This window comes from Mastigoproctus giganteus, chromosome 3 (genome assembly GCF_048544385.1).
Source record: "Mastigoproctus giganteus isolate SK-2022 chromosome 3, ASM4854438v1, whole genome shotgun sequence".
NCBI classification, from domain to species: domain Eukaryota; kingdom Metazoa; phylum Arthropoda; class Arachnida; order Uropygi; family Thelyphonidae; genus Mastigoproctus; species Mastigoproctus giganteus.
Genome location: NC_143577.1, coordinates 252,605,301 through 252,620,383, shown reverse-complemented (window position 1 = coordinate 252,620,383; position 15,083 = coordinate 252,605,301). Strand labels below are relative to the sequence as shown.

The 15,083-nt window shown below is 36.1% G+C and overlaps 1 long non-coding RNA gene across 1 annotated transcript in view; it reads left to right on the top strand.

Annotated features, from left to right (window-relative positions):
- Positions 1-15,083, top strand: part of LOC150089038 (uncharacterized) — a 94,126-nt gene that overhangs the window by 8,061 nt on the left and 70,982 nt on the right. Inside the window, exon 2 of the long non-coding RNA XR_016546747.1 lies at positions 6,806-6,907. This is a non-coding gene — a long non-coding RNA (uncharacterized LOC150089038). The remainder of the gene's footprint in view (positions 1-6,805; positions 6,908-15,083) is intronic.

The window sequence follows — 15,083 nt, the reverse complement described above, 5'->3', positions numbered from 1 at the left end:
TATGTCTATCTATCAGCTTGATCTATATCAGGACCGGCGAGTTGTCGTGTCTGCTCCCCACTGCAGTGTCTCCAGACCAGTCTTCAGGGGATGCCCTCAGGGATCTGTCCTGGGGCCTCTCCTCTGGAATCTGGTGCTGGATGATTTCCTGAACACCAAACTCAACAATGTACAAACCCAGGCCTATGCAGATGACCTGATCATGCTCTTTTCTGCCAATAACAGAACCCAACTAGAAGCAACTGCCAACCAGGCCATCTCCACCCTTCAAGCTTGGGCAGAGCATAACAACCTAAAGATCTCCCCAGAGAAAACCAATTCGATCCTACTAAAAGGCACCCTTGATTTGAGAAGACCACCCCAAATCAAGGTCAATGGTGTTACAGTAAAACTAAAAACAGAGCTTAAATATCTAGGTTTGATCTTAGACAAAAACCTTTCCTTCACTCCTCATCTAGACCAACTCAGGATTAAGATCAGGAAGTATGCTGCCCAAGTCTCAAGAGTTGCCCGGAAGGACTGGGGCTTAAAGAAGAGAACGCTGTCACTCTTCTATAAGGCAGTTTTCATTCCGGTTATCACCTATGCTTCTGGAGTCTGGTACAAGAAGGCCAATACCGTAGTAAACAGATCGCGCCTAGGAACTATCCAGCGCTCTCTTCTCCTTCTGTCCTCGCGTGCTTGTCGCACTGTCAGCACCCATGCGCTACAGGTCCTCACTGGACCTGGAGATTGTTCGTCATGGGTTGCTCTACCAAATAGCCAAAGGAAGAGCAGTTACTTGTGCAGGTTTCACCACTGACCCAGCAAATAATAGAAACGCTGAAAAGAAGAGACTTAATGAACACCTAACAGACACCTGGCAAGAAAGATGGCAGACATCAACTAAAGGCGCTGTCACCAAAAGATTCCTCCCTGATGTCAGGGCCTTCTACCCCCTCACACCTGTCTGGTTTTCACCAGGACTCTATGCTACCTACCTCCTCACTGGACATGGCTCCTTCCAGAAAAAACTACATGACTTCAGAATTTCAGACTCACCCCGCTGCCACTGTGGAGAGGATCAGACGTGGGAGCACCTTGCCCACAGCTGTGAAATCTACGAGGACTTTAGGAGGATCCTAATAACAAAACTACGCTTCAACTACCAAAATCAAGAACACCTCACCCTACAGAATGAAGAAACTTACCGAGCTCTGACTCAATTTGCAATGGACTTATTTACCAGGCAGAAAGCACTACCACCACCTTAGTATCCGAATCAATAGGTCATAACAACCATGACTGCCAATTGTTGCTATTCATCATTGAGCCATGAATGCTAATGCCTTGGACCAACTTGCACAAGACTTGACCAGCAGTGCAATCAAAGACAGGGTCCACACATACTTTGACAAATTCCTCATCATTGATTCCTGGACAAACTTCTCTGGACTTGACCATTAATCTTGGACTCCCGGTTTTGACCACCCCCACTGTTCGTTCTGATGGACTACTGGACCAGCCTTCAGTCTGGATGCGACAAAGACTCACCAAATTGAGTCCCAATGATGGCACCTGAACTAGACCTTACTGAACATGACCCATCCACCATAGCAGCACTCACACTGCTGGATTTCCAGCAAGTTGTCGGCTCCAACTGACTGGCCGTGCTTGCTGTACCTACCCTGAACTTGCGGGGTATATCTCTCTCTCATTTTTTTTTTTTTTTTTTTTTCCGGCTTTCTTCTGTTTCCTGCCATCCGTTCTTTTACTCCCCCCCCCCTATTTTTCTCTTACAGAATGATATTTTTTTTTTTTTTTTTTTATTATTATTATTTTATTTTTTTTTTTTTTTTGTGGGGAGGTGGTTTTCGTTCACCCGCCACCCCACTCTTCTCTCTGGTGAGGCGTTGGGCATGCCACACTGTCATCAGGGGCCATCTTCCCTATTGGCCCCTTTCTTCTGTTTCCTACCCTCCAGTCTTTTTGCCTTCCTCCCTTACTTTTCTCTTGCACAACGTTTTTTTTTTTTTTTTTTTTTAGTTTATATATATATATATTTGTGTGTGGGTGTGTGTGTATATATATTTTTATATACACACACACTCATGCCCCCACAGGTCTAAATCTAAAAACATCAAAATTACTGCCCGACCTATTTGGCCCTAGAACAAGTTATCAGCGAACAACCCTACGCTCTGTTAAAATTACAACCGTTGCTCAAGAAACAGCGATCATCTGATTCTCAAATCTGGTCCTAGCCACTGAAATCCCAGGAAAGTAGGTGGCAGGACCCGCCAGAGTACTCTAGCTACAGTGGTACACCCGGTCAGCCTCCTCGTGGCATGGTGTGGTAACGTCGGGTCCCACTAGGGGCTCGTCGGCTAATAGACCGGAGGAACAAAGGGCACAACACAATATACAGCACATGACCCCCACACACTTCAAATCTCTGGCCCCGATACAATGTACACCCGCGGAGATGGGAGAAATCCCAGGAGCCGTTAGACACTAACATACCTTATACCTTATCAGCTTGATCTACTATATCTCTTTTCCCATTAAATACAGAATGTAGAAATGCATATGGAAGATTATTAAAATTTTCATTCTCTTAACATGTTTGTTCTATACGTTAATATATTTTAAAATAACAGTTGTTTAGTCATTAGTTATCATTTTAGTGAGAGTGGGAATTAACTTGATATGCTGATGATTTGTGTTGCTTCTTTTGATGGACATACTCCTGTTTTCGAAAATGCTGCAGTTACTTATTAAAATAAGAAAGAACTCTTAAATATTTTAGGTAAATTACTAATCATATATCATTTGCATATGAAATCTTTAATGATAAATTTCCTTTGATGGAGATTTCTTTTTAGCACAAATAAATGCAAAAAAAATCTTCATTTATCTATGCTGTGAAATAGATGTTTGTGTATAAAATGATAGAATGGCAGATCATATCAAAAGAGGGAACCTTCAAAGGCAAGCAGTTGTAGATTTAGAAAAATCTTCTTCTTACAAAAGGAACTCTCCCCCCCCCTCCCCCAAAAGCCCAGTGTTTCTTGATAGGAAGCCCAAAGGTTATGATGGTCATGAAGTTTGCATTTTACCATGTCCTCTTTTTTTTTTTTTTTTTTCCTTAACTATGGATGTGATTATTAAATCTTTTGCAAGTTTCTCTTGCGTGTGTGTGGTTTATTACAAACATAACCAATGAGGTTACCTTTATTACCTTTATTGTAAGGCTGCCTTTATTACCATTATAGATTCTCACTTGTAAAGCTATAACACTGATAAAGTTGATATTTAGGTCCCACTTGTGACTGATGGGCATTGAATTTGGTAGCCTAGTTATTTCTGGAAACCAAATCTGTGCTGTCTTCCTTCTGTGGGACTGAGGTATGTATATCCCGAGCCAGGATGTGGGTGTAGAAATCAAGGCACTTACCATATACAGAAGGAATACAACCCTTAATGATTTAATTGTGTGAGTTAATATGATATAGTTAGCTGGAGGGGAGTGCATTTTTAAAAAGCTACCTTAGACACAAAGAGCAAACTTCAGAATACTTGCCCTCGGGCAGAGAAACACCACCCAACTCTTGGTATTTCCTATGTACAAGTTCACATCCCCTATAGTATGCTGGAGTTGACAACTTCGATATGACAACCTAAACTCTTATCCTTTATCCAAAAATGTGCCAAAGCTATTTAAAATTGAATATGCCATATTGCAATTGGCTTGTATCCAAATATTGAGCTTCAATTTCTGCCTACACTAAAACCCACAATACTTCCAAACAAGATATCAAATCCAAGCTATTTTGAAATGGCTAAGAGTAGGAAAGTTGTTTCTTGTCCAAATAATAGTCAAACCTTGTGGTCTCTTGCTAAAGCTATTGATGGCAAAATCTGACCATCTTTTACAACCTAATATTTTGTTGCATAAAACTAAAAATAATAGTGACTTACTAGCATCTTATGTTTCCTCTAACTCTTGCAGTGATGTTATTGGTAAAACTCCTATTGCCATTTTGAACATAATCTATTCAGTGCCTCCTTTGGTTTTCCAGACAGGACATCAGATGAATCCTGAGCAATCTCAATGCCAACAAGTCTCTAAGCCTTGATGACATTCGCCACTTGTTCTTAAAATCTATATTCCATGGTTAACTTTTTTTTATGCTCTTATTCCTCTGGTGTTTTTTAATCTTTGTGAAAACTTGCTTATATCTAGCCAATTCCTAAAAATAAAAAAAAGGTAGGGGGAGGGAGGAACAGCTCTTCCTCTAGTGATCATCCTGTTGTTACCTCCACTCTGTCTAGTGTAACGGAGAAATCCATTTCTTGTTAATCTTAACACGTGATTAATGATCGGCAATGTGAATTCTGCCAGTGCAAGTCCATTAGTGATGTCATGGCCTATGTTACTCATATTTGAACAAATTCCGTGAAAATTTTGAAGAAACTTGATATCTGCCTCTTTTTTACCCCTGCAGTTGGGTAGCTAGTTTTCTTTAAAATTACTTGCTATATATGATACTGATAGTGCTTTATCTTCTAACTTCTCAACAAATTCTGGAGTTTCCAAAGGTTGTATTCTTTCATCCACTTGTGTGTGTGTGTGTGTGTGTATATATATATATATATATATATATAAGTTAAATCTTATCCATATGCTTGCTGATTATATTATGCTACAGTTCATTCTCCAGTTTGTCAAATATATTCTGCCCTGCTCTGCTCAAATATCTACAATTTCTTGATTTTAAAATAATGCTAGTTTCTTAAATGATAATATTCAGATAAATCTTGAGTGAGAAAACTTCATTAATTTCAATCCTAAAATCCAGTTTTGTCTTATTTCCCTGTGTTTAGCAACACTCAGATTTCTAGAGAAGATCAGATATCTTTGCTAAAGATAGCCCTGACTTCTACCCTCTCTTGGAATTAGCATGTTACAAATTTCCTCTTTTGCTCTTGGCATTACTTTTCTTGTAAACAATTAACTAACTTTGTACAATTAACAGATCTGCCATACAATGGAATGCTGTTCGTATATCTCAGGAGGTATCCCCAAAATCTCTGTTAAACACTACCATAACGTGAAAAGAACCTTCACCTGGTTGGATTTTTTAGTTTTTATTACTGGAAAATAAAGCAAGGACCAGTGCAATTGTCTTCAGTCTTCTCAACTTTCAACCCTTCCACAGTACTAAATACTGTAAGGTTCGAATACTATTTGTGTTTGGGATTTTCATTTAAAAAAATAAATATATATATATATGACATGATTATTTGTATTTTAGTAGAGGCAATGACATGCTAAAACTGCTATATTCATTATTCCTAGACATCAGTAATAATTGAAACATTGTTGAAAATCTGTAGAATGATCTCATGTTGTGCATTTATGGATTGAAAGAATGTTATTCATTGACATATGATTTGTTACCATCATGTTGGTTGAGAATCATGACTCAACTTGCCTCTGAAAAAAAATGCTGTCATCTTTCTAATACTAACTTGGCATCAAATGAAAACTCCCAGATTCCCCCCCCCCCAACTGACATGATTTGAACTTTCAGCAGGTGAAATTATTAACTGCAGCAGCCTTTACCTTATTTCAAGTACCACAAAGGAAACTTTCAACTTGCTCTAAAATTGAGTAATGAAAAAAGCATTTTATTACAGCTTATATAAATATGAATTCTCATGGATAATTGGTTGCCCATTTGAGACTTCTTGTATAGGTAAGATATTCAGCTTAATATGAAACTAATATACAGATAGTGTGATAGTATCATATTGTATGCAGCTATAATGAAAGTAAACAAAGTTTATGTGAAAGGCATCGTACATTTCATATTGTGAATACCTTCATAATGAGTCTCCCTACTTATGCAGCTCAAAGGTAGGTATCCTAGGTGTAGGAGCTGACAACACATTGACTTGATTAAACAATGTAGAAGTTAAAATTCTGTGCAGTTTTAGCATAAAAACTTCAAACTAAGTGAAAAAATTGCATATCTAACTTAAACTTAGTTCTGTAGCATCACGGAGCTAACAAACAAAGTTTGCATGTATGGCATCATCATACATCTTCTATTGTGCATTACACTAACTGTACATAATATATCTTTCTATAACTTGAAGAACTTGCTCTAAAATTGTATGGAATCTGTTCAGAAATATATCATTATAATGTAGTATAATTCAGGCCGTCTTTCATAGGGTACTAATATATATTTATTAACATCCATTGGGATTCTTCCTCTTGCTCAGATTAAGAACCTGAGGGGGCACAGATTCAAACTGAGGAAAGCCAGTTGTTGAATAGATGTGTGGAAATTTGTCTTTAGCCAGCAGGTAGTTGATTGGTGGAACAGACTTCCATCTTTTATTACGGAAGTTTATAGCCTAAATAAATTCAAGGTATTCTGGTAATATTCTATTAACAGAAAAAAATATTCTGCTAAATTATTTTAATGTGATAAATAAATTCATGTTTTATTTGAATGTTAATTAAAATTATTCATAACCATGTTACGGTTCATATCGTTTTACTGCTGTAACTCTATGAGTATACATAAATAGTTTTTGAATTAAGTTATACATATCTATAAATCTATTTTTGATAATTTGTTTAGTCCATTTCTAACAGTCTATTTCTGACACATTTTAAAGGAAATATAAAATGTTTTATCATTTTGATAAGAAGATTTTGTGCATATATTTTAAATTCACTGTTATTATTTAGACCCTCTCTGCTTTTTTTAGCACAATATAATTGGTGTTTCTGATTGCATCCTTATAGGGTTTTTAAAATTTAGGTGAAATAAAGAATTCTCTTGTTATGGCAGCATAAACTATTGTAAATTGTGCAGCCTATCTCCAAAGAGTTGCACTGAATTTTCAGGTAAGGATATTTTGGTAGTTCATTTGTTCTGTATGTATCTATTTTAGTCAGTAAACATTATGATTATTATTTGAAACTGTATAAGCTGATTTCACTGCTTCATTGAAAAGCATCCATTTTTCCTTTGACCTTTTTATGTATAAAGTAATGTAAAGTAAGTAATGCTTCTTAAAATTATTTCAGCCATATATTCAGACTTTGTACACACCTTTTTCTTCATTATGTCATGACATTCCTCATTCTTTCATGTCTTTGTTGCATAAAAAATTGCTGTGAAGATTCTACTAAAAGTATTAGAAAAATATTAATTTTTTAAAAGCCCATTGCTTTGATTCCACTGATAGTAGTATTTTTCTGAACTAATAAAAAGATTCATTTTTTAAGAGTAGATTGGTTATGGTCAAGTTTTTGATAACTTAAGTCATTGTGCATACATAACCTTATTGAGGAGTGTGGAGAATGATGCCTGTTAAATGATTATCATGGAACACCATCAAGAACTGTCATAGTACAATAGGCCAATGATGAATCATTAGATACAGGCCACTAAGTCCACACAGCATGTTACATCAATCAATGGAGGTAAGTGAACCACTTCTGTCATTTGAAAGCATAGATGACAGCATACTTTTAATTCTTATTAAAGTCTGTCTACTGTTGGTCAGTCTTCTACTGAAGGGGGAGATTTTCTTGTGTAGCCATACTTGCACATGAATAAAATTAGTTGGCTTGCACTTTGTAGAGTGCAAGCCAACTAATTCAGCCAATTGGGCTGAATTATTGAACTACAATCTATTTGGTTTTAAGAAATTTAAAAATTTTAAATGAAACTGTGTATTAAAGAACTTCTTATAATTGCTTACTTTTGTTTCCAAGCTTTGGATAAAATTTTGGCATTAAAAAAATATGTAAGTAGTGCAGTATAAATATACAAATGATAATGAGCAAAATTTGATTATTACTTTTGAGAGTTAAAACATATTATATCACAAAAAATTCACCGTAATTACATTAAGTGACACGTCCATTTTAGGTTTTTTTACCTTAATTTTTATTAATTGTAAGCTAACAAATTTTTTAAATCTAATATATCCAAATTATATTATATCAAACCATATAAACATAAGTGATTATTTAGTGAGTACATGATTTAGGCATTGCAAGGACTCTCAAGACACACAATAGTAAAACTAATGATTGATTACCGATTTATTTTCAGAACAAGTGGATCAGCAACTTTTGCCCATCTGTACTCCCACCTCTCTTAGAACCTGCTGGTTCTATTGCTACTGAGCTGAAAATAAAGCTGGTTTACTAGCATCCTACTTTTCTCCTAACTCTGGTATTGACAATTTTGGTAAACCACCTCATACCATCCTACAGTGGTAAACCACCAAGGTTTTTTTTTAGCTTGATTTGAGCAAGTTAAATGCTGATAAGTTCAAGGAAGAGCTAGACAAACTTTTGGAGGGAATGGATAGGTAAAATGGGTTTTTTTTTTTTTTTTTTGGCTGATGCTGTATAAGCTTGCTTTCTTGCATCATATGCCACTACTAATGCTAATGCCATTCCCAGTACACACCACTCAATGTCTCCTGTGGTTTTCCGTCAAAAGTTTGTCATAAGAATTTTGAACGATCTTGATGCCAAGGAAGCTCCAGGTCCTGATGATATTTCTCCACTTATGCATTTATTGCATAGTTAATTAACCTCAGACTAATGTTCATCAAAACCTTTAAGTTTTGATAATTATCTGACCAAAGTGTGCAAACCAAAGAGAAAGGCCAGGAGAATAGGACTGGTCTCATGTTTAGACAAATAAATAAATTAGTGTTTTTGGGCATCAGTTAAATTTTTTTCTTGCTTAACTCTCTCTAAGGGACACTTATAGATTTGTTTAGATTCCATAAATTTATAAATCAGCAGCTGTTAATTTAATTTGTGTAATGACAAATAATCCTAAAATCACTAATTGCAAATGTGTAAACATCTGATATAGTAACAGTTGTTCTGATGCAATATTGCAATTTGACACACAATGCAGACCTTCAATGTTAAGAAAGATTATGTAATATATCTGCAACTTCAGATAATCCCCATTAATGATAATGCAGAGTACCTTGTCACCAGAGTACTTACACAATTATAGGAGAAATGTAGAATGAATGGAAGAAATGCTGTTTTAAAATTATTAGCTCTGTTATATTTAATATATTATCAATTTTTTTTTTATTACGTCCAAATTTTTTTTTATTGATATATACCAAATAATCAGTAACATTGTTCTGTTCGAAATATCTAGAAACTAGGTATTTGTGTGGTGACCTAATTGAAGTGCATAAGGCTTAAAAGGATTAAATAAACTGAATACTGATAGCATCTTTACTCCTTTTTAGATGATACAGGATGTATTAAAATGAAAGATGGTTGCAGGATAGATGTGTAGAATCTGTGCATTCAGCCAGAGAATAATTGATTGTAGAAATAAACTTCCACCTAGTGTTGTGGAAATGAATAGTTTGAATAAATTTAAAGGTTGGACAAATTACTGAAGAGAATGAGTAATTAGTAAAAAAAAAAAATGAGTAAAGAGAAGGTATCAGAGAAAGGCATTGTAATATTATGATATAAAATAAAAGTATTTACTAATATAATATTTGAATGACACATTGCAAAGTTATCTTTATCTAAATACCTGAAACAAAAGCACTTCACCTGTGTAAAGTTTAGAATCTCTTTATTACTAATAGATTCTGAAAATCATGCATAATAAAATTAAAAAATAAGATGGTTTACCTATTAGTTATCTTTATTAATACATACAGTATTCTTGTCAATGCCAGCAAAAACAAGAAATATAGCTTGAAATTTTCATTAAAGTAGTAAAGTATAAAGTCTGCCTATATAAATAGAAAGAATGATTGGAAAAGAAGGAAAACTCCAAAAAGAGTCAGTGGGTATGTCTCTTTGCTAGTTTATGGTTTTTCACAAATGAAAAAAATTTTCAGAAGTGAAAACTCTGGAACACCAGTGAAAAAATGTATCCATAACTGGTGGCTAAAGTTGTCACAAATTGAAATTAAAATTTAGAGATAAAATGAAGGTCACCCAATAAAGAATAAATACCTGAGAAAAAAGTAAACAGTGGCATTTGGCTGCTGATACTCCATCTCTTCAAGAGAAAGCTATAGATGATTCCAAGTGGGAAAAGGAAGAATGTAGTGTTTTTTTTTTTTTATCCTCCCTTCCCAACTTAGCAAGGACTAAGTTGAGCAGCTATAGCCTTAACACTACAACAAGCAGTAAGCTAAACATAGTCCTAACCAGAGAAGTACTTAAAGTTATTATTGGTTAAATTATTAATCGTAATCTTTAATTTAATCTAATCCAAACAGAGTTGTCAAAAATATTTAATAGAGTTAATACTAAAATAAACCACTTACAATCTGCTGTTAAAAAAAAAAAGGTAAACTGCACACACTGCAGGATGGCAGCCTCCTGAACAATTCATGCTGAGGGAAATGGACCATAATCTGTCATGCTGGTCCAGTTCAGGTTGGCAGATCGACCGTATTTAACAGTCAGGAGCTTGAACCCCGGTCTACTCAAAGAGCGGTGCTACTGCACTCAAGTTCCTGACCACTCGGCTACAGAGGCTGCCGATGTAACAATCTGCTGTTACATCTCCACAAATAACACTAAAGACCCAAACTGAATTTCTTACATATAGTTACAGCTATGTATATATTTCATTACATAATCTGGACCTATGGATCAGGATTACAATCACTAAAGAAGCAGAGGAGAGAGCATCTGCAAATCATATGATTTTTAGGCTGTATTAATAATAAATATTTAAATAAGCAAATTTATGCTAACTGCTCATGCTGTGTATTTTGCAGAAATGTGCAAATTGACCCGTGAGAACACACTTTACAGATGATACACAACAGTGACCCATTAATATTGTAGGAACTGATACAATATGATTCCCAAGTAGTCAGTGTGCCAAGAAAATCTCACAGAAACAACTACAGCATACTACACTCTGAAAAACTTTGAATAATTCACACTAGAAAATCTTCTGATTTGAGGTTTTGCAGTGTTTCTAGTAGCTTGGAACAATGATATGATTTTATGGCACAAGGACCTTGATATCTGTGGGTTCATCAGCAGGCTATCCTTGGAGTGTGTGTGTGTGTGTGTGATGATTTTCTACAGAAGAATTGTAAACTTGGAAGCTTAATAACTTCTAGCAGTATCTAAATTGTTTTATTTATTATTGTTAAAAATATTAAATAAAAAGGAAAATAAAAACCTGGGCCTAGCATTGTACTTAGCTAGAATTGTTTAACAGTGCATGCTATAATTCTTTCAGCATCCGAATTAGTAATACAATAGAAGAAATGGTGCATCTCAGACTAAAATCTGTGGCCACTCCCCCATTCGTCATGGCCACCAAACATACAGACAGCAGATGACCTAAGGTTCATCATGACGTGCCACTTGATCACCCACTGAAAGACAAGAATGTTAACGATGTTTTGTGTCAGTATTTGTATATCGATGAATATAAAAATCAGTTTTAAGAAATTTAAAATCTTAAACAAAATATGAGAACAGTTAGGGAATAATATCTTTACTTTTTTAGACGTTAATGGGATTCTTAAATATTTGATCACTGTTGCAACTTATTAATTCAGAACAATATGAAGTGCATGTTTAGAAGAAAACATGTTAAATTTGAAAATACTGATAATACAGCACAGAAAGGACATGACATGGTGGTTCATATGGAATATATTTTACAGGAAAAACACTATCACCACATGAAATTATTTGTAAAATTTTTAATTTGACACACTTAAGAGCCCTGTTCAAGCACTTTCAACAATAAAATCTACATTATGGTTATTTTTCTTGATTCTTACCAAATCCTATTTTCAGACCAGTAATGGGGAGGAGGGGGGGATATCTGAAAAGTGTCCCCTCTTACTGATCTTGGAGATAGAATTCGGTAGGAATCCAGAAATGTGACTAGATTGTATATTTTAGTGTTGAAAGGATTGGAGCGGTTGCAAAAAGGAGTCAATGCGAATGGAGAGTACCTAAACCATCTACAGTTTGCAGATGACATTGTGATTATTAAGCCATGATCCAAAGAATTAGAGAAAAATCTTAATCAGTTATGCAGAGTTAGTAAGAATTTCTGACTAAAGATGAATATGGCTAAAACAAAAGTAATAATAAGCAAGTATGCCACAGAAAGGGATATACAGTAGGCCCCCCGTTATAACACGGTTTGCTTTACGCTGATTCGCTATAACGCTGTTCTTATATTATAACCTGTATTTGACTATAACACTGTCACAAATCACTATAACGCTCTTTTACAGGTCATTTTTGGCATATTTAACGAAATCGTTTCATTTGATGGAGCTTGAAAATGAATAGCAAAACAGCATTAAAACGTTTTCCACGCCGACTTGAGAAATTTTCCCACGCTCAGTGAAATTTTCTCGCACGCTAATTTAATTGCAGTACAGTCACTTGTTACTTAGTTCCCAGATCAACATTTTAAAATATGATCAAGTATATTGCTTGAAATATTTGCGTAATATGCATTTATCCGAAGTCTAGTCATCACTCAGTACAGTATTAGACATTGTGCGTAACGGACAGTTTACTTGAACATTGTATCGTAATTAATGCAACCAACACAGTTACATTTTAGAAGAGTTAATAATGGCCGATAAGAATGAAAAAGCAACGTCTGAGCGCAGTACGAAGACTATAAATGTAAGAAAAAGACTGAATTTGAAAATTAAATTAGACGTTTTGAAGCAAATCGATTCCCGTCAACAACAAGCGGATGTGTGCCATAATTTAGGACTTGCAAGTTTAACTGTAAGAACAATTATAAAAAAATAAAGAATTAATTTTAGCAGCGGGAAAGATAGCTGTTTCACTGCAAGCATTAGCATTAGTAGAGGCATTTGATGCAAGAAAGCAAGCTTATGCAGCATCAGCCAAAAAAAAAAAAAAAAAAAAAACCACTTCCGCTTCACCCCTCTGTTCGTTCAAAATACCTGTCCAGCTGAGCCTTAAACTTATTTAGGCTATCAACCTCCACTACAAGGGATGGAAGTCTGTTCCACCAACCAACCACCTGCTGGCTAAAAGCAAATTTCCGCACGTCTATCCTACATCTGTCTTTCCTCAATTTGAATTTATGCCCTCACAGGTGATTTTTCTGAGCTAGAGGAAGAATCCCATCAGCATTGAGCATGCTTAAACCATTCAAGGCTTTATACACCTCTATCAGATCACCTCGGTGGTGCCTAGTCTCCAGACACTGTAATTTGCAAAACTTAAGCCTTTCTTCGTAAGAGCACCCCTTTGTTCCATTCACTAATCTTGTTGCCCTTCTCTGTACTCGTTCCAGCAGCTCTACATCCTTCTTGAAATGAGGCCTCCAGACCTGTATACAGTACTCTAGGTGTGGCCTGACCATTGCCTTATACAATGGAATAATCACCTCCTTATCCCTGCTGGAAAAATTCCTGTATATCATTGACAATACTCCATGAGCTACTCTTGCAGCCCGTCTGCACTGCTCAGAGAACTTCATATCTGCCTGCACAACCACCCCCAAGTCCCTTTCATTCTCTACCACTGTCAGTGTAGTACCACAGAGTTGATACGTTGCTCTGGGGTTGCTGTTTCCCATGTGTAGTACTTTACATTTGTCAATGTTAAACTTCATTTGCCACCTCTCTGCCCATTTGCTCAACCTTTCCAGATCCTGTTGCAGCAGCATAGTGTCAGTAGTGTCCTTGACAACCCTGCCAACCTTTGTATCGTCTGCAAACTTGGACATTAAGCCCGATATACCATCATCAATATCATTTATAAATGCAGAAAACAATAATGGACCCAACACTGAGCCCTGAGGGACTCCACTAATAACATCAGTCCACGATGAGCAGTGTCCATTGATTACCACTCTCTGTCTTCTCCCCCTCAACCACCCCTTTATCCATAGCAGCAATTTGCCTCCAATGTCACACTGTTTCAATTTGTGTAGCAGTCTTCCATGTGCAACAGTATCAAAAGCCTTTCTAAGATCCAAGTATATAATATCAAAGTTATTCCCTGCATCCAGTTCTTTTGTGACTGCATCACTAGGTAGCAGTGATCACAGTGTGCTGAAGTGGGATTTACTGAAAGAGGTAACTACCATTAGGGGTAAAGGGAAGGGTTATTACTTCCGTAAAGGCGACTACGATGGACTGAGACAGTATTTAAATTCTATACAGTGGGACCAACTGATGATGTTACCAACAGCAAATTCAAAATGGGAAGCATTCAAAGAACATATCTTGGAAGCTACTAGGCTTTACATACCAACTAAGAAATATTGTTCAAGGTTTAGGCCAAAATGGATGTCAGATGAACTAATGAGGCATATGGCAGAGAAGAAAAATGCATGGGATACTTACAAATTAACACATGACACAGAAGCCTATGATAGATACAAGTTGATATGCAACCAAGTTACAAAGGAGGTTAGGCAGGCGAAGGCAGATTACGAGAAATCCTTGGAAAGGGATGCAAAGAAAAACAGCAAAGAGTTCTTTACTTATGTAAACTCTAGAAGGAAGGGGATGAATCAGATTGGTCCACTTGATATTGATGGGTCAACTGTTGATGATCCTGCTCAGGTAGCTAACAAACTAAATGAATATTTTGCATCGACATTCACACATGAGGAGTTATTCAGCAAGGGGAATGCCAGAGGTGTATTCAACTCTAGCAGTAAACTACAGAATCTTGAAATAACTGGGAGTAAAGTGGAGGAGAAACTGTTGAAGATAAACACAAGAAAGGCACCCGGGGTGGATGGGATCTATCCAGTTATATTAAAGGAGGCAGCAAAGGAAGTAAGCAAACCCTTAGCCATAATTATGAGAGCTTCCTTGGACTCAGGGGAGGTACCTATAGACTGGAAATGTGCAAATGTGACCCCAATTCACAAAGGAGGATCAAAGGCTGACACAAGTAACTATAGACCTGTGAGCTTAACTTCTGTTCCAGGAAAAGTAATGGAGGCACTGGTTAAAGAAGCACTGCAGGATCATTTAGACAAGACTTCAGTTATAGCTCAGACACAGCA